The sequence below is a fragment of the Prinia subflava genome, chromosome 1 (genome assembly GCF_021018805.1).
Source record: "Prinia subflava isolate CZ2003 ecotype Zambia chromosome 1, Cam_Psub_1.2, whole genome shotgun sequence".
Classification (NCBI taxonomy): Eukaryota; Metazoa; Chordata; class Aves; order Passeriformes; family Cisticolidae; genus Prinia; species Prinia subflava.
In genome coordinates this window covers 91773208-91791957 of record NC_086247.1, presented here as the reverse complement: position 1 = coordinate 91791957, position 18750 = coordinate 91773208, and the positions used below count along the sequence as shown (strand labels likewise).

Below are 18750 nucleotides of genomic sequence, written 5' to 3'. Positions count from 1 at the left end.
ACCTGGAAGAACATCCTTGCAGATTTGCAATTTCCCACATGAGCTTTCCTGTATGTGCTGGTGGTTGTTAGAGGAGGTAAAAATGGGTTGACACTTACTCCAGAAGTAAGGGATGAACACCACAAGATTCTCAGTCACTGCAATGAGTTGTCTGATGGGTTAAGCCAAACAAGACATTCTCTTACATAAAGATATGACAAAGCAGATGTCATCTGCTACGACAGGTGATGTACTTTATTTATGGTGTGTGATGTACCATCCTCCTACCAAGCAGCCTTCCTGGTCAGAGTGTGTGGTTTTTTTTCTCCATGGTGGTATTCAAAGAGATGGTTTCAGTGGCAGGTGAGCATTAAATATTCAGACCAAGTGTTATATTTGTAGTGACTGTACATGTAAAAGCAAAACACAAGTGCAAAGAGTAAAGTGATTTACAGAGAAAGCCTTGTGATGTTCTGAGCAGCTTCAGTGATGAAGCCATCGCTGTAGGTTAAAACAGTTGCTAAAATGATGAGCGCATAGATGTCATCTTGAAAAAAAAGTAAGACAAAAGAACAGGCCTAGGAGGCATTTTATTTGGAAATGGAAAAGCACAAGGAGGTAACTCCTTGGCTGTCATGAAGGGGCAAAATGTGTACCTGTAAGAGTTAGTGAAAGTTGTTGTCTTGTTGATTTCAGTGGGAAGGAAGATCATCCCCAAGATCAGGCAATTAACATTGGCACCAAAAATGATTTGAATGATGGGCTTTCCTGTAAGTGATGAATGTAGAATGGCTGGCTAATGATTAATGCATATTTCGTATTAATAAATCATAATAATTGTTCTCTTCTTCTCTCCCCTTGTGTTTTATTTCTCCCTGTATATAAAAAGCACTCTATATGGGTCCGAAACCAAAACAATATCTGAGAAGAGGCTATTATGCTTAGGTCAAGAAGCCTTAAAGGAGATTTAGACAAAAAATTCATATTCCTTGTAAAACTGCCAATGTGAATTAGGTAGATATTTGAGACTATTGAGAGTGTTGGACTACAAGCGGGATGCTCACCAGTCTGGTTTTCTAACGTGTGGCTTTCGTATTTTGTGTTGTTACATCACACTGTGTTTATGGCAATTAATTGCTATGAATAGTGAGACATAAAGGAGACATAAAACAGAGGTAATTATGAACAATATAAGTCATAAATAAATAAATAAAAACAAATATAGAACATGAGCATATTTTCCACAATTTTTCTGAAACTGTAAAAAGTTAACTGAAAAAGCTAGGGTAAAAGTAGAAAGAGGTATTTGAGAACAGATAATGTGAAATTGAACAGAGTAGTAAGATACTTGAAAAAAGTATGATGATTTGTCTATTCATCCAGTCCCTGAATCAGGGAAATGCTTTAGAATGTCTTTGTCCTTTAAACTGTGAGGGTGGCATGTGAGCAAACCCCTCATACAATCGTTTGTTTTGGAAGTGCAGCATCTGCTGTGTACTCTTAAACTCATAAAAGCACAAGGGATACCTTTTGGGAAAAAGGAGGGTAAGGTAATTGCCATGTTAGTCTGCAGTGACCTCGGATTTGTTTCTGTTTGTCCTCAGCCTCCTGAGGGAAGCTATGAAAAGTGATTACCCTCTTTCCTGCTTGTACCAACAGAGGGTAAATAGCCCTGCCTTCGTCCCTCAAGTATTTTGAAGATGATTTTTGGGCATCAGGCAGTTGACATTTCTCTCCTTGAAAATTATTTTCATATATCAACTACCATGGTAACACTCAAAAGACTACTTGAAAACCTGGTTTTCATCAGAAAATATTCTGGACTACTGCAAAATATGCACAAAGCCTCCAAGCTGTTCCTTGTCCAATTTTTCACAAAGTTCAAATACTCACATTATTTAGACCCACTTACCTGAGTAGGATGTTGCAGGACTAAGTCTTTAGTCCACTCCTAACATTTGCAGCTGCTTTGTTTTTAGTTTTGTACAGCTCCCTTTAGTGGTTATCTCCAACTGCCTGTGAGTTTCAGGCATGAAGTCAACAAAATTTGTAAATTGAGATACTAATAAAACAAGAAAGAGGTAGATTAGAGTGTCTGATTTAGAATATATTTTCATCACATTTTTCTACACTTTTATTAAGGGAAAGTGTTTTTGTGGAACCTGAAGCCCAAGCCACATTATAGGTTTTAAAGTGGGTCTCTTTTTCGTTTGTTTGTTTTTGGATTTTTTTGTTTTGTTTTGTTTTGGTTGGTTGGTGGTGGTTTTTTTGTTTTGTTTTTGTGGGGTTTTTTGTTTGTTTGTTGGTTGGTTGGTTGGTTTGGGTTTTTTTGGCATCTCTGTGATGGCAAATCTGGAGCAATCCTATAAATTCTAATGCTATAAAAAGTTTGGAAAGCTTTTTTAGGAAGTACTTAATGATAAAACAGATGAAAACAGGCAAACTGTGGCCATTTCCTAGGCATTTGATTTGTTAAAAAAATATCCAGATTTGGAAGTTCGGGAGGAAAATTTCAAAGAGTAATAAGAATTCCATGGAAAAAAAAAAAAGTCTAATGTCTGGATAGTTTTCTCTGTGTCCTTTAAGCTTTCACTTCTCACAAGGAGTCTCCCATTCATGGCCAAATAACACTTCATTCTTATTAGTCTTTGGCATTTGGGAGTGTTACAACTGGAGGCAGCAAAATGATGTCCCTAAAACAGTGAAGACCTATTTTACTCATATTGGTGAAGCATTATTAGATGAAGTGATTTAGATTTTTCACCACTGACTTTTCCCTGACACTGCCTCTTGATAAGACCTTGACTACTGAAGGTACCTTGCTGAAGGTGGTACTGAGGTGAGGTGGTTTTGTGCACATAGCAAAGTACCCAGTCATGTCTTGAGGCTGATAGAGAGTGGTGGGATACTTTTTTCAGTAATGGTGATCTCAGCAAATTTATGAGTTTACTGACACTGCTAAGTATCCGTACTCTACCATCCAGAAGAAGGAGCATTACATAATCTACAAGTAGACTGTTTTTCTGTTCATCTTATTCTTTTTCGTTGTTGGCTCTTCAAAGTCTTAGAATCAATTAATCTATTTAATTTATTTAACGTTATATGGTTTTACTACTTTCAAAATAGGTATTATTGTAAATGTGTCCTGGGAAAGATATCAGCACCCTGAATTATTTGTTGCAAATGAATTATACAATAAACAACCTACTTTCTATTGTTTGCAGACCAAGCCTGTTATCTCTGTGTTGGTTCTAAGCAATAGGTGCATCTCTTTTGGTCTATGGATTATTCATGACAGGTTCACTTCAGCAAGACAATGCTTGTGATATATAATAGATTATCCAGTTCATATTCATTCTTTCCCTGTTTCCTCATTGGGTGACTGAAACTTTTTTTGAAGAAATGAATTTTTTGTGAAATAATCATGAGCCAGAAATTTTTTGCAAATGACCTGGCAATTATCTGTACACAATGAATAATGCAACTCAGTGAATAATACCAGAGCTAACTTGTTTAATGATCTAGTTCTGAATTAGTTCACTGTTTGACCAGATCTACTTACTTTATCCAACTAGTTTGGAATGCAGATTCTCTTTCTCCCTCACTGACTCCACTGATGCTGACAGAAGTCTAATTCCCTGACCAGAGATGTAAATGATGAGAAGCATGTTCTCTGTGTGCAACTGACAAACAAGTGTGACCACACTCCATACTGGATATTGTGTTTATGCTTCTCTGGTGCAGTAATGACAGGTGAGACTGGCTCAAATCCTGCCCAATATCACAATGTTATCCCAGAGCTCAATTATGTAGACTAGTTTACATGCAATGTTAATTTAAAAGAACATGAACAAATATCCCAAAGGGTTTTGGTCTGTTAAATATTAGTTCTCATTAACTAAAGTGCTGACATGGCACACGAATGACCCATCAGAGTCTATTTGACCCACCAGTTAACACTTGAGAGTTGAAGAATTTGAAGTTGTCTACTTTCTTGGCAGTTTCCCCACAAGACTGAGATTTTAGAAAGCTTCTTGGTGAGAAAAACGTAAGCAATGGTTATATGAGAAGTGCCTGTCATGAAAAGTCTTCAAGATTTTGGCTTGGTGGTCAGAAAACAAACCCATTTCCTGTGAGTTTAGCAACTCTGTCATGAATTATCTCAGTTTGTTTAACACAGTTTTCAAAGGTGTGTTTTTTGTTAATACTGTGTATGATAAGTGCTACAATGTTCCTGACAGCTTGGATAAGAAGTGATGAACACAGTGAATAAGCTCCATCAAGTAAGGCCAGGAATTATATCTGTTCTAGTAATGTCAGCTTGTCTTAATGCTGCATTACTTGGCACTATACCTATATCACATTTCATAGCTTTCTTTGCCTCTCCAATCCCTGCCCCTAGTTAGATTGTCTTCTGACACCTACATTTCTGTCACATTTCTGTATTCCTCTTGGTAGAATCCAAGGGAACAGCAGAGCTGTTGAGGTATGAAATAGATGATCAAGTTACAGCATTTCTCAACTTTGTTCCTTGTCAAACCTTCATCTTTTGGAGATTTGCAATAGATCTGCTTCTCTTTATTCTTTCTCTCTCTTTTTTTTTTTTAATTCATCATTTCTTGGCAAGTCACTTGTTTTCCAGTGAAAGCTGTTGCCTTTACTGTAAATGACCATTCAGAACTTTGAGCGCTGCAAGAATAATGTGTCTGTTTGGCTAGAAGACATGAGCTTGGGGATAATCTTCTACCTCTTCTCGTACAAAGAGATCTGTTAATGAGCCAGCACATTACTCAAGTGCTGGCAGCAGGCAGCCTGCTTTTTAGAATGAGATCTGACTTAAAAATATCCATCAACTTGACAATGTGTCAGGTAACTGTACCTCATGGCAAATGAAAGTCCAATTTCCTAGGTCATGAAGAATTAGTTCTCTTAACACAGATTGCTCTGTAATTTCTAGAGAGTTTTTTTAAACACAAAATAAAATCTATTGCAGCCTTCCTGTGTTACTCTTAAAAATACCATTGGTAGAAAGGAAAAATTCAGTTTTGTCCTATCTTTTGTGAACTATAATAGAATTTTTTATCTCCCAAATGGACTAGGTCTCAGTATTAGCAGAATCAAATATGGTCTCAACTTGGCCTCACTGCTTATTTTTTCATGTGTGTATGGCAGGAGCACAGGCTGCAATATAAAACTGAAGAAACTTTCCACAATTTATATGATTCCCTGGCTGGGAGCTAATCTCGCTTTCTAGATCTTATCTGCTGATACTGAGCTGCTTTAAGGTCCTTCTCAGTCTAGGGAGCTATTTAAATAAATGCATCTCTTTGTTTAGGCAAATCATAGGACAGAAGTAGCTTCTAGAATTTGGTATCTATTTCAGAAGTAGTGTCTTCATTTGATTCATATCCACAGTTGCACCTCCATATGACTATACCTGCTGACTGGGACAAGGACACTAGGCAATCCACAGGAACTATAGTGGTTGTCTTTTGGAATTTGGGGAATGTTTTTACTAATTTAAGTAAACTGTCTTGATTTTTGCTATTTTTAATAGTGGGTATCACATTTCAGATAAAGTGCCTAGCTCAGCTGCATGTACATTCTACATCAAGAAGGGAAGGAACACTTTCCTTTAGTCAAGAGCCACATGAGGGGCACAAGAGTCATGGAGGGATCCTCATAGAATGACTGTAAATTTTCTAAATTTGTAAATTGCTCTGAATTTTCATTTTCAGATAAAGCACTGAATGAGACAGTGCTCTCATCCAGGTACCAAATGAGATGGCCATTCAAGCAAGGCCAAGAGATGCAGTCCCAGAAATCAGGAGGACACTTTACGGTTAGTGGCATGTTATGCAGCTTTTCCTTCACAGTTTACCCCATCTCCTTCTGTTGTGAAGGTAAAACCAGGAGTGCTTCTGTTGCTGAAATGGAGTTCCTCTTCCCCTACCACTGAGCTGTGGCATTCATATACAGCCATGCAGTACAGGTTCTGCCACCCCAGAAAGAGATTCAGTGTTTGTGTTAGCAGCCAGAAAGAGCCCAGGTTTCCACTGACAGTTCAAATGGATCTTCTGGTTGGAGAACCCCCCAACACAGCTGAAAGAGTCATCTTTTATCTGAGCTGAAACAGGTTCTCTTTGGATATGACTATTCTCTGACTGTTGCAAAGTTCTTGCTCTTTTGGCATTTTTCCTGGTGTTTTATGATACTTATTTTAACATATTGCCCATTTTTCATTCTGGGACAGTGCTCAAAAATTTGCCCATAAATGCCACTTTAACTGAGTGAATACTGCTTTTTATCACTGAATTGCTAAAGGCGTTTCTGGTGTTTTTCCAGACCACTGCTTTAGTTTGTTGATGTTGAAACCAATTTGAGCACAAGCACAATGGGTTAACATTTCCCTGCTTGTTTGTGTAGTGATTGATTGTTTGTCCAGGTTGTGATAACAACCTGTAGCAAGCAACAGAATACAGACATTTTATAAGAGAGACACATAAAGACCTGCACACATTTATGAGAGAAGCATTCTAGGGGACAGAGAGAAAAGAGAGAGAAAAACAGAAAAGCTATGGATGTTGTCTGATGAAATACAATGGAACAGGATTAACATTCATTTTCCCATTTCATGCCCTCCACAGTTTTTCACTGTGCAGCTTCTTGTTGTATGGGAAAGGCCTCTGTTTCAAGGTGCCTTGGTTTGGGGTGCACAACTTTCAGTGCACTCAGCTGGGATACAGAGCCCAGGAGCCTTGGGGAGGGGGTGTAGGAAAGGAGGCAGTGCACACTCATGTTGTACTAGGAACAGAGTAGCACTGAACCATTGCATGACTCATTGCTATTTCTGCTTTTACTAATGAGAACTAAATGGCAACAGTCTTCTCATTGGGCCCTTTAATTTCATCTCCTTTCCAGATTAGCTGTCCTGAACAGTTATAGAGTCGCAGAATGGCTTAGGTTGGAAGAAATCTTAAAGATCATCCAGTTCCAAGCCCCCTGCCGTGGGCAGTGACACCTTCTATCAGACCAGGTAGACAAAAGGGTGCAACATTATCTCCTCTGACCCTCTGTCAGAGGCACCTGGGTAGCACAGGAGAATCAATCCCCTTGCTTCACACTGGAAGCCTGTCAGTGAGATTAAGATTAGGAACAGCCAGACTGGTCCCTGACAGCTGTAGCTCATGCCAGGGTTGTCTTCCACCCCAGAGGCTGCTGAGATTTTCTTTACAATCTACTCTGTGGAAAGCCTCATCACAAAAATCCCTCTTGTTTTTCAACCAGATCAAGCAGATATTTTAATTAAAAATTACCAGTGGCAGTACTGGTGTAGGAGGGCACTAGGAACCCTTTCTCTGTGGCAATTCCCCAGCACAAATAATTCTGTGTGGTTGTGGTCACATGTTTGATTGACTTGGTTCCCAAGCTGATGTTCACAGTGCTGTATTCATCTTGTTCAGATGGCTGTGACATGCTGCCTGAATGCACTGATGCTGACAGTGAATGTGAGGGGAACCAGACAGTTGACAGCATCTCCATTTTTCAGAGCTGATGTAGGATGATCTATCAGATGATGCTAGGCCACATCCTGTCACTTATACAGCTACAGCTGTAATGTGCGTAAAATGAGCAGAAATGAGAGAGAGGTGACAAGAAGGGAGAATAAAAAAGAGGGGAGGTGTTGACACTATTTTGCACAAACATATTTTATTTAAATGAAGACTATATTCATCCTACACCTCAGGTTTACCTGCTATTTCAAGCATTAACAGCCCATCCTTGCCTGCGGTTTGGGGAAGTGTTTCTGCCCAGGGACAGGCATTGAAGATATTTTGGGCTGGTCCTGTGCCCCATCCATCATGGCTGTTAGGGAAGCCTCTCTCGCTGTTGCTTGGAAGGCACAAGCATCAGCCAGAAACACAGGGGATTAAAAAAAAATCCCTTGAGCTAAATGATTGTATGCTCAAACTGGGACACGTAACAACCTTGTATATAAGAGGTGTAGAGGAGGGAGAACCCTAAGGATGCATTCAATGCTGCTACTGAGCACCTAAGACGGATATGGGGACCTCTTCTGGAAGGAGATTAATAGGTGACTCAAGCCTCTCTTCGAGGTCAAGTGTATCACCTCTGTGCAGCTACTGGGGAGATCAGCATAACTGTGGGTTTGCAGTTCTTTACTTGAATTTTCTCTTGTGAATCAACTAATGCTGTTGCTTGCTTTGCTGGCCTTCCCTATAATTTGGGAGGAATAGTTCTTGTAGCTCTGGACTCTCTGGAGCTGTCTAAGGGAAACGCTGCATTGCAAGGGCAGTATTCAGAAAGGTCTTCCACTTGGTGACTGCCTGTTTGCCCACCTGTTCCCAAGTCACCCCTGAAACAGGAGGTTGAACCCTGCTGTCTAGGGGTGCGGCATGTCTTTGTGCTAAGACCTGTGAGGCTGAATGGTATCCTCCTGCTGGTGGCCTAAACCTGCAGGGAATGTGACGCACACCGGCTGCCGTGCTGGAGGCTTAGCAGAGAAACAGAACAAAGCTCCTGCCCATTCCTCTCATTCTCTGACCACCTCATCACAAGTGAATGGAAAGTCAGTGGCACTCAGCTTACTTGTCTCTGGTTGTGGGGGTCACACTGCTTGCAGAGGCGGGTGTTTGTGTGTAAGTAAGGTTGCTCCTCTGTGTCTTCAAAGTCCTGCTTGGCTCTGTCAATCATATTCTTGTGCCTAACTTGGGTTAAAAAGAAAACCCCATGATGTCTGTGGTACTTCTGTGACAAATGTTACATTTTTCTTAGTATCACATACTTCTGTTGACATGACTGGAGCACCACACTTGACAGTGATGAATTATTTACAGCAGACCGACAGCCACTTATCCTGTGGTACCATCTGCCATAAAGATCACAGTTTTGTCTTAGCAGTTCTCTCCCTTTGTTATTCTTTGAAAGAATACTTGAAGATGCAGAAGCAGTGAGGAATGGATAACCACCTCTGGGCCATGTTTTCAGTGGTGTATTCAGATGCTTCTGGACAACAATGTTAAAGGTTAAATGCTCTTGGCATTTGATTGGGAAAACTCTAGCAAAGGTGAAGTGAATGATGCAAGCCTAGCGTGAGCTTTAACTGTTTAGGATGTTTCCCATGTGCATCCTTTGCTGGTCTCCTTGGTATAAGGGTCATGTTGTGGGCAAGGAGGAGGTGTGACTGGAGCAGAACTGGCAGATGGTCCCTTGAAGGTCGTTTCTTGTTGCTATCTCCTGTAGTGCTGCCATATGCTGTGCAGGGGGATGTTTCCTTCCTCTTCATGGAGTGTAAACTCATCAAAACAGCAAGTGCAGCATGCCATCAACCCTCAGCTCTTGAAGTTTCTGAATAGGTCTGTGGCTTTAAGACATTTTTAGTATGTTGTCAAAGAGTATATAGAACAAGAATTTTTGAAAAGAATTTTTAAAAAATCTGACCATTGTGAAGGTGGAGGTTTTCTTTTAATGATTTAACATTTTTCTCCTGAAATTGTCTTTCTGTTTATAAAATTTTAATTTTTATTTGTCTTCCCCTAAGATCTTTCTTTTAACCTGTGAACATCCAGAGCATGGACAGTACTACATAAGAATTTTGGGGGGATTGAATCCTACCACTGCTTCTGGAATCATAGCTGCTCCTCTCAGCTGCAGGTAACAGCACAAATTTCCAATAGAAAATACCTTAAGAAAACAGCCACAGCAACTGGGGCTGTGCATAAAACAGAAGTTGTTGGTTATGTCTTGAATTAAGTTAGTATTTCTGAACTGCTCGTGCAAATTTAAGTCAATTTCATAGTGGAGTCTTTCTAAAACTGGGAGCAAAAGCACATGCAAACCATAGTTTCTCTATATGGTACATGCTCTCTAGATGCTCTGTCCTCCCCCTTCTTTTTCTTTTGTTAGTTGTGATTAATAACATCAAGAGAAGATGTTTATCCTGAAAAATAGACAAAGGTATACATGAGTTTGTAGAGGTACAAATCGTGGTATAATCTTTCAAGGAAATTTGAAAAATTTAAAAGGCAAAAAGAGTAAAGCAGAAGAATTAAGATGTCTTTGCCTATTCAAATGACTTGAAACCTTTTAGAAAGGGCTTGACTATCTTAGTATTAGGCTACTTTAGGAATTAGTGTTTAGTATTACTCAGTTATCAGTGCTGGCTATGATTTGGTTGGCCCAGACAACAACTATAGTCCTTTACAGCTCTTAAGAAGGAGGGAAAGTTTTGGTCAAGTGACTCAATCAACTGACCTAGAACTAAGGTAAAGACCCAAGAGTGTCTTGTAGCCAAGCCACCAAGGCTCTGAGTGACATAACTTGCTTTACTTTACTCTTCCCTTTAGCTCCTTAGGCATCATTGACACATGTGTGTCAGTGTGTTTACAGTTTGCTGTTAAAGCTATTTTTGAACACAGTATTTAATGAGGTAAATAGCAATAGGTGGGTTTAGGATTGCAAGGACTGTGCTTGAAGTTACAAAAACAGTTAGCAAACAGTGACACTTGATACTACTACTTAAAGCTGTAATATTTACCTGTGGGTTGTAATGAAATGCTACAGAATTACAGAATAAGTTAGGTTGGAAAAGACCTCTGAGATAATAGAGTCCAACCTATGACCCAACACCACCATGTTAACTAGACGCTGTCACTGAGTACCACAGCAAGTTTTTCCTTAAACACCTCCAGGGATGGTGACTCTGCTGCCTCCCTGGGCAGCCCATTCCAAAATCTAATAACCTTTTCTGTAAAGAAATTCTTCCTAATGTCACACCTAAATCTTCCCTGGCACACCTTAAGACTATATCCTCTTGTCCTATCCCTGGTTGCCTGGTAGAAGAGGCTGACTCCCACCTGCCTACACCTTTCAGGCAGTTGTAGAGAGTGATAAAGTACCCCCCCCGAGCCTCCTTTTCTCCAAACTGAACACCCCCAGCTCCTGCAGCTGCTCCTCATCAGACTTGTGCTCCAGACCCTGCCCCAGCTCTGTTGCCCTTCTCTGGATACCCTCAATGTCCTTTTTGCGGTCAGGGGCCCAAAAATGAACACAGGACTTGAGGTGTGGCCTCACCAGTGCTGAGTACAGGGGAAGAATGACCTCCCTGGCCCTGCTGACCACTCTTTACTGATACAGGCCAGGATGCTGTTTGCCTTCTTGGCCACCTGGGCATACTTTGGCTGGTGTTCAGCTGCTTTCAACCAGCACGCCCAGATCCTTTTCTGCTGGGCAGCTTTCCAGCCACTTTGTCTCCTAGAGTGCTGCTGGGGCTATTGTGGCCAAAGTGTACAACCTGCAACTTGGTCTTGTTGAACCTCATACTTTTGGTCCCAGCCCATCGATCTAGCCTGTCCAGATCCCCCTGCAGAGCCCTCCTACCTTGGATCAACTCTCCCACCCACCTTGGAGATACCTGCAAACTCACTAATGGTATAATCAATCCCCTCATCCAGATTATCAATAAAGAAATTAAGCAGAGCGTATATAAACAAGAATCCTGACTGATGTATGCAGTTATACAATTTCTCTTCACATGAGATACTTAGAATTAATTTGCTGTATGTGTAAATGTTGATCCAGTGATGGATATCATCCCATTGTACCAAATTACTAACCTTGTTAAATACCTACATTTTTTGAGTGGATAGTGGTGGTGGTGTATTTAACAAGCTACATAATTTATGTTGCTGAACTGGCCTTTTATCTATCAGCCTTTTCTTCTCTGTATATCAGAAAGAATATCCAACGCCCATGCAGCTTCCTTGATTGCTTCTGCCTCTGTAGCAAGGCAATACTTTTGTACCATGACAATGATACAAAACAATGGTACATGACATGTACTCAGACATGTGGAAACTGCAAAGCTTAAAGGAAAATAATGATCATGTTAAATTTTACTTTCTTTATCCTTTGACATTGAAAGATGATTATCACACTGATTTGAAGGTATGGAAATTTAGAAATCGTGGTCTGACTTATGTTTATTTCATTCTCTACTCTAGAATGGTAATTTGAAACACCAGTGTGTTTTCACTCTCAGTCTCTGAAAGTACTACTTTTACATGGCTTATTGTAGTGTTTTTGTTGAGAGGTAAAGTGATCTCCTTCTTATGAAGAAAATATTATATGGCCTGACCTTCCTCTCTTTAGGGGAGAGGATCACAGCCAATAGTTTTGGATATACTACTGGGTTTTCCTTAGGTCTCAGAAATTTTGTTACTTGGTGGAAGCAGCTCCTATGTTTTACTTGGCTAGGACTGTTGTAGTAGTATTGGCATGGTGATGGAGAAGGATGATAGAAATATTCAGAACACCGAGGTACAAAGTGTTGTGCAGGAAGCCAGGGAGATACAATTCATCTTCAGAAGGATCACAGCTTCTCTGGCTGATTGTATTGATGGAGCATCTCCCTGTGAAAAGGCCACCTGTGGCACCTGTTCTCTATGCCCTTCTTCCACAGCAGCCAATTTCTTCATGAAGTAAAACTCTTTGTGTTAATGGGAGTGTATGACAATGTAATGTGACTTTTGGAAGCGTTACAACAAGTTCTGAATGATAGATGAAATGAAAAATCCGTGTCTGGTGAAGAGAAAGCATGTACTGCTCTGGATGATACACTGCCAACAGTTCTAACAAGAGGCTCCTTCACAGATTTTCCACCTCAATCAGCAATGCAGTTGCTATCCCCTGAGCAAAATCTCTCCTCTACAGTTTTTTTTCCTGTGCAAGCAAAGAAATATTCTTCAGCTTTATAGCTTACCCACTGCCTAAAATATTAAATAATCTTTCTCTGCTTCTAGTTGTGACAGTCTCTATAGGAAGCATCCTCTCCTCCAAATTCATTCAGCTTGTTCAAGTATTTTACAGTAGTTTTACTTCATACACTGAGGGAATGAACCAGGCAAACCTTAATCAGTGATAGGGACAAGTGAAGAACAATCACATAGTTTAAGATTTGGTTGCAGCCAAAGAGTGTTTTTTAATAGAGTCAAGGCTGAGCTGGTATGTCCTGGTATGGAGAATAGAGTAAATCACACTTTGGAAAACAGTGGTTTATGGATGGACTTAGGTGGCATCACAGATAATTTATTTAAGTTTAATTTTTCGTGCTGTGTTGTGACAAAAAAGGGATGGTGTGATCCACAAAAAAGAGAAACATTTAGTACTATTTGTAGGCTTCTTCATCAGGTGATGTGTCCTGTTCTGTCTAACCTGGGCTATAAATGTGAGTTAAGGACTGGAAAACAAACATCAGGATGAGGGGTGTCAAGAATTCAGAGTATTCAGGTAATTTGAGAGCAGGGCAAGAGGTCAGTCTGAAGAAGACACCTGGCAGCAGAGGCTTTTCCACCTGGCTGACAGAAGCTGAAGTTCAGCTAACTCAGCCTTGAAATAAGAAGCTGCTTTCTGGCTGCAAGGTCTGTTGATGATGAGAGCTCAAGCCTGGCCCAGACAGCTTGCCTTTTTCATCCCTTTCCTAAATGGGAAAGCATTCAACTCAAAAGCTTATAGACAGCAACTCCAGATCAAGACAATTAATAGACCCCAGTTTCTCTGAGGAGGATCAGGGCAGATTTCTTTTCATCTCCTGCCTTGCGCAAGGAACGGAGGTTTCTGTATGCGGCTTCTTTCATTGTTATTAACTGCTTTCCCCTGCAGCAGGAGAGATTGGCCAGAGCAGGAGATCTCTTTGTAGGTGGCATAGAGAGTGATTATGGATTGCCTTAGCTGGTTTGGGAGGGAATTTTCCCTGGGTCAGGTTGGCAGGCTCTGTGGATCTTTCACCTCATATAGCATGAGGTGAGGTTCATCTGCTAGGATCATTTGTGTACATCTCAGGTGATTAATTCCTTGTCATTGCATGTCTTCCTCAGGTCTTGCCAACCCTGTGCCTGTAGCATATAGTTTCCTATGCAGAGAAACGCTTTTCTGTCACTAAAGTCTTTGAGAATCAACTAGATGTTTTGGTTGAAATTAATGGTCTGTGAATACACAGTAGGTGCATCTGGTATCCTTTTTGGCCTTAACTTTTGGGAAACAATATCTATATATGCTGTCTAATTGGTTGAGGCTGGGATGGTTATTTAGGAAAGCACTTTCTTCTGTTCTGAAAAATGGCCTGACTCCCTTAGAGATCTTGTTCTGACAGCCTGAGAAAATCTTACTCTCTATGGGGCAGAAGTCCATCTTACTTTAGTTTAATTCCAAACAACAGCCGACATATAGAGTTCAAATGGTGCATTTCCATGTGTAAAAACCATGCAGTTCTATAGACTGATGTCAACAGAATATACTGCCTGAAGGAATATCCTCTTCAATGATCTTTCTGACTCTGTGTGGGAACTACCAGTGCAAAAGTAAAGGTAACTTACGTTAAATGATGTTCTGGTAGTTAAAGTAGCTCAACAGCCAATGGATTCCTGTCTTGCAGGTATGCCTGAGTTTGAATTGTTTTTTCAGAAAACATACAATTTAGCCCTTAAGTCTGTCTACTTCAGCAAAATAACAAATCCTACCTTAAAAATAAAGATTTTGCAGCCTCAGGGTCTCTCTGATATATGTGAAACAGAACCTGACCTTCTCTACATGCAAGCAAGTATTTGTAAATGTTTATGTGCATAGAATTATAGTATAATATATATTTTAGGGAAACTTTTGCTTCACTGGAGCTAGAACTTCATCATACAGGTACAAGCAGGTGTGCAAAACCAATGCATGCATGAAATTTTAAGTTCTGCGATTTGTGAAATATGCAGCAGCACCACAGAAACATCTTATAAGCAGCAATATTTGATAGTTGTCTATCACATTATGATCAAAACAAAGATATTTCAGGTGGGGTTTTTTTTTGTGAAGAGGCCTTTGCAGAAACACCATAAGTAATCAAGATTTACTCTGTGCATGTCAGGAGAAACTGTTCCACTTGCTTGTGTCTAGTTTCATCCCATAAAGTGGAAAACAGCAGCAATTGTGTGACTCTATTCAAGTGCTGTCTGTTCTGCATCTTTCTTCTTTGCACCCCAAACTAAAAACTTTCAAGTAAAAGTAACTGAAAAACAGAATACTGCATTTCTAAGCTGAGTTGTCCTCAAAAATTTGAATGAGTCATTTAGATAACATTCACAATACCAGCAGCTCCAGGGCACTTCAGAGAATATGTTTCAGCACAGAGACATTTGAAACAAAAATTGTAATGTTCTAAATAGAATTAGATGAGCAGAACCGTGTCATACAGAGATGAAATATAAATAAGTGCTTTAGGCCCACTCCATGAAAAATGTATGTGCTTTTTAAAAAGCATTTTTCTTCTGCAATGGTTTAATTTCTGTAGAAAACAGTGGTTGGTTTTGAGTTGTTTTTGTTGTGTTTTCTTTTTTCTTCCTAGTGCATTCTCTCAGAATGTGCTTTTGCCACTTCATAAAGCCTTCTTTCTACTAAATGTCTGTCTCTCTATTAAGCCCCCAAGGAACTGTACAAGCAAAAGGCAGATGGAAACAATAGGCATTCCATGTTCAAATGTACAACCTACAGAAAGTTCATTTGTCAAAAGTCTAAGGAACACTTCCAAGGAGGCTGCTTCATAAACAACATCCACATGGGGCAGATCTGACTGCTGCTACCACTTTTCATGCACACATTCCATAAGAATTTAATAGGATGTTTACTCTTCAATTAATAGTTAAAGCAACATTTACAGACTCTTGTTTCAAATCCCAGTCTCGTTTCTGCTTTCCTTCCCTTCCCATCCCACATTTACATCTCTTCATCTTTTACATGCACTGACTACCTTCCTTGTTTTCACAGAAGATTTATCCTAGCTTTTCTATTAAGAGCAAATCAGTCTCAGACTTCTTGGAATTTTTATTTTCTTAGACTTTTTGAACTCTTATTTTTGTACCTGTTGGAGTAGAGCTCCTTCACTGGTGAGTATGCAAATCTCACCACGGTATCAATCTTTGAGATATCAAAAACTGATGCCAGTATTATAGTGTTGAAAGTTAATCTAACCTTCTGACTCATGCCTGGAAGACAAAAGTTACTCTGGTGGGTGCTGTCTAGCAGATGGCATAACTGCTTTTTAAAGCTCTAATTACTTTAATTAATACAAAACCAAGGAATGAGTGTTTGCCTTCTTTCCTTGGCTTTGTACTAATAGAATATTTTTAACGTGATTAAGATGCTGATTCTCTAAAGATGTGAAACCACTTTGGCTCCCATGGACTTCAACAGCTTCCCTGATCAAACCCTGGATTAGGGGCAAGGAAAACAGGGAAGATTTTGCCAATACCTGGATATAGGGACCCTGCTTTGAGTCCCCATCAATATCTAAATTTGTTCAGAAATAATCCAGAGCTGAAAAGGTATCAGCCAACTATTCTACCCGAGCACCTTCTGAATACACAGATTGTCAGAACAGGCAGCTGATTCAGAGGGCTTTCATCATATAAGGGTGTCACCTTCTATATTAGGCCAATTTGAATTTACCTAGGATACCCAAATCCTGTATCTGGTGCTTAAAATAGCAAGTAGTAGTTTCTGGTGCCCAAGCAAGTTGATTAAATTGTGACATTAGAAAATCAGTCACCTACCAAATGCAAGATTCAGTTTTGATTCTGTATTTAATCAATGGCCATGTATTGCTCTGGAAAATAATGAAATGTTGGAAGATGACTTGAAACCATATATTACCAAGAGGTATATTACATATATTTCTATACATAACCTAGCTCTAAAAAATGCATAACCAATTCTTAGCCTCTGGACTTCAAAAACAGCATTTGCAAATAGTAGACCTGAAAAAGTGAAAACCACCCCAGAAGAGTGGAAGCTACTCAATGGAAGCTTGCCATGTGTCAAAGAACATTGTAATTTCTGCCCAAGAGACATCAAATTCATCTGAATGAGCCATTACTCAGAGCTTGGAATTTCCCCTCTCCTGAGTTACATGGAGGTGCAGTGGTGTGAATGAGCATGAGGCCAGTGGCATGTTGACAGCTTTAGGTAAGGTTTCTCCAGTGGAAGTGCTTGCCTCAGACACTAAGGTCACCAGTAAAGTTTTGTCTGTTAGAACTATGGAAGTTGTTGTCCTTTCAAGGTCTGACGAGTACAAGAAGAGAAGCTGCAGCCTGATCCTTGTGTAATGTGGGGTAGAAGTGCAGAGTGGATGCGGTTTTTAAACGGGTCCAGATCTCTTCATGGCAGCTGCTAAGTGTGTTTATGGCTGTCACAGGAGCTTTCACCTGCCAGACTAGGGTCCAAAAATCTTCATCTGCAAGATGCTGACACAGTCTATGTGTTTCATTGCCCTCTGGTGGTGTGCACCCCAGAGCAGGAGGCTATTGCTGCTCCCAGTTGCAGGAGTCTGTGCTGCTGGTGTAAGGGAAGCAGGTGCTACAGCAAGTGAAGAAAAATCCAGCAGGTATCAGCCAGGGCCTTATTTTTTAGGAATTATTCCCTGCTGTTGCTTTAGTTTATTGCAAGAAAAAAGTAAAAGAAAAACAGTGGGCTAAAGTCTGCTACCAGTTATCCCTGTGCAAATCCAGACTTCTGCTGGAGCTGGACTCAGCAATCTGGATTTATACCTGAGAAAAAAAAAAAAAAAGGTTAGAAAATGGCTTGAAAATACAGGGAAACCTTTAAACTGGCTGACTGTTACAATAGCAAAATTACAAGTTTGCCCTTGCAGCACATAGGTAGCCTCTTAGAGCACAAGGAAGAAAATTCTCAGTGATTACCCAAGCGCATTCAATACTGTATGGTTTCTGAAGCCAATATTCAAGTGGGCTGAATCTAGAACCTCCTCTGTACTAGTCATCATCTGGATTCTGAGGCTGGGCACCTCACCTCCAAGGTGCAACAGCCCTAGATCACTTACAGCCCTTGACACCTTACACTGGATTTTAGCAGATGAGGTCATCTGCTTCTTTCAGTTGTGCTGCTACCAGTACAGTCAACCTATATTTACAGCTGTGGATCTGCTGTCTGAGATGTAGGAGAATAAGGGCATTATACTGTAAAACATTGCTATTTCATTCTTGCTAGAAATGGATCTGAGGAGAAAAAACGCTCTGAAAGGAAGTGAGAGTCCAGGAATCAGATACTGTGGTTTTTGTTTATGTTGGTTCATTGACTTCAGTGTCTGTCTACATATATATTATGGTTCATTTGCATGTCTGTGGTATTTGTATAGGTAAGGAAGAAATCAAATCTATTTAAGTGTACTTCCAGGAACAGGTCTTTACAACCCATGGCAAAAGCATGGTAGGAAGTAATCCAGAGAGACAATTTTTTTTTCCATTTATGCTGGAACTTTTTTATCTCCCCAAGGTTATCTGTTATCAGAAAGAAGTCCAGATCAGGAGAGGCAATGGAGAATTTTCTTGGTGGATATTTTGTATCTCAGCTACTTTTACTTGCATTTGTCATGGAATATATTAAAGTAGTCATATTGCAAAGTCCACACAGCATGTCAGCTTTGAGACAAGCACTCTGAAATGTGCTCACAGATGATAAATTGCACACTATGTCAACTACATCTTTGTCATGAGATTCTGTTTTCTATTTATAGTTGAAATGAAACACTTGAGAAAATTCTAAATCAAAGCAATTTCACAGAAATCTCGTAAATTTTTCCTTCTGTGTATATCAGTGAAAAGACCCTCCTGTGCTATCTCTTTGCTCTGTGGGATTCCAACAATCAACTTCTGAGATCAAAGTAGAATGCTCTCAAGGTTGTGAAACTTATAATGT

The 18750-nt window shown here is 40.0% G+C and overlaps 1 long non-coding RNA gene across 7 annotated transcripts in view; it reads left to right on the top strand.

The window, feature by feature from the left end:
* Nucleotides 1-18750, top strand: part of LOC134553602 (uncharacterized) — a 117158-nt gene that overhangs the window by 60617 nt on the left and 37791 nt on the right. The window contains exon 1 of one of the 7 annotated variants that reach the window (XR_010081121.1): nucleotides 9540-9654. The exons of the other annotated variants lie outside the window; for them this stretch is intronic. This is a non-coding gene — a long non-coding RNA (uncharacterized LOC134553602). Of the gene's footprint in view, nucleotides 1-9539; nucleotides 9655-18750 lie in introns of those variants that run through there. 7 annotated transcript variants of the gene reach the window in all.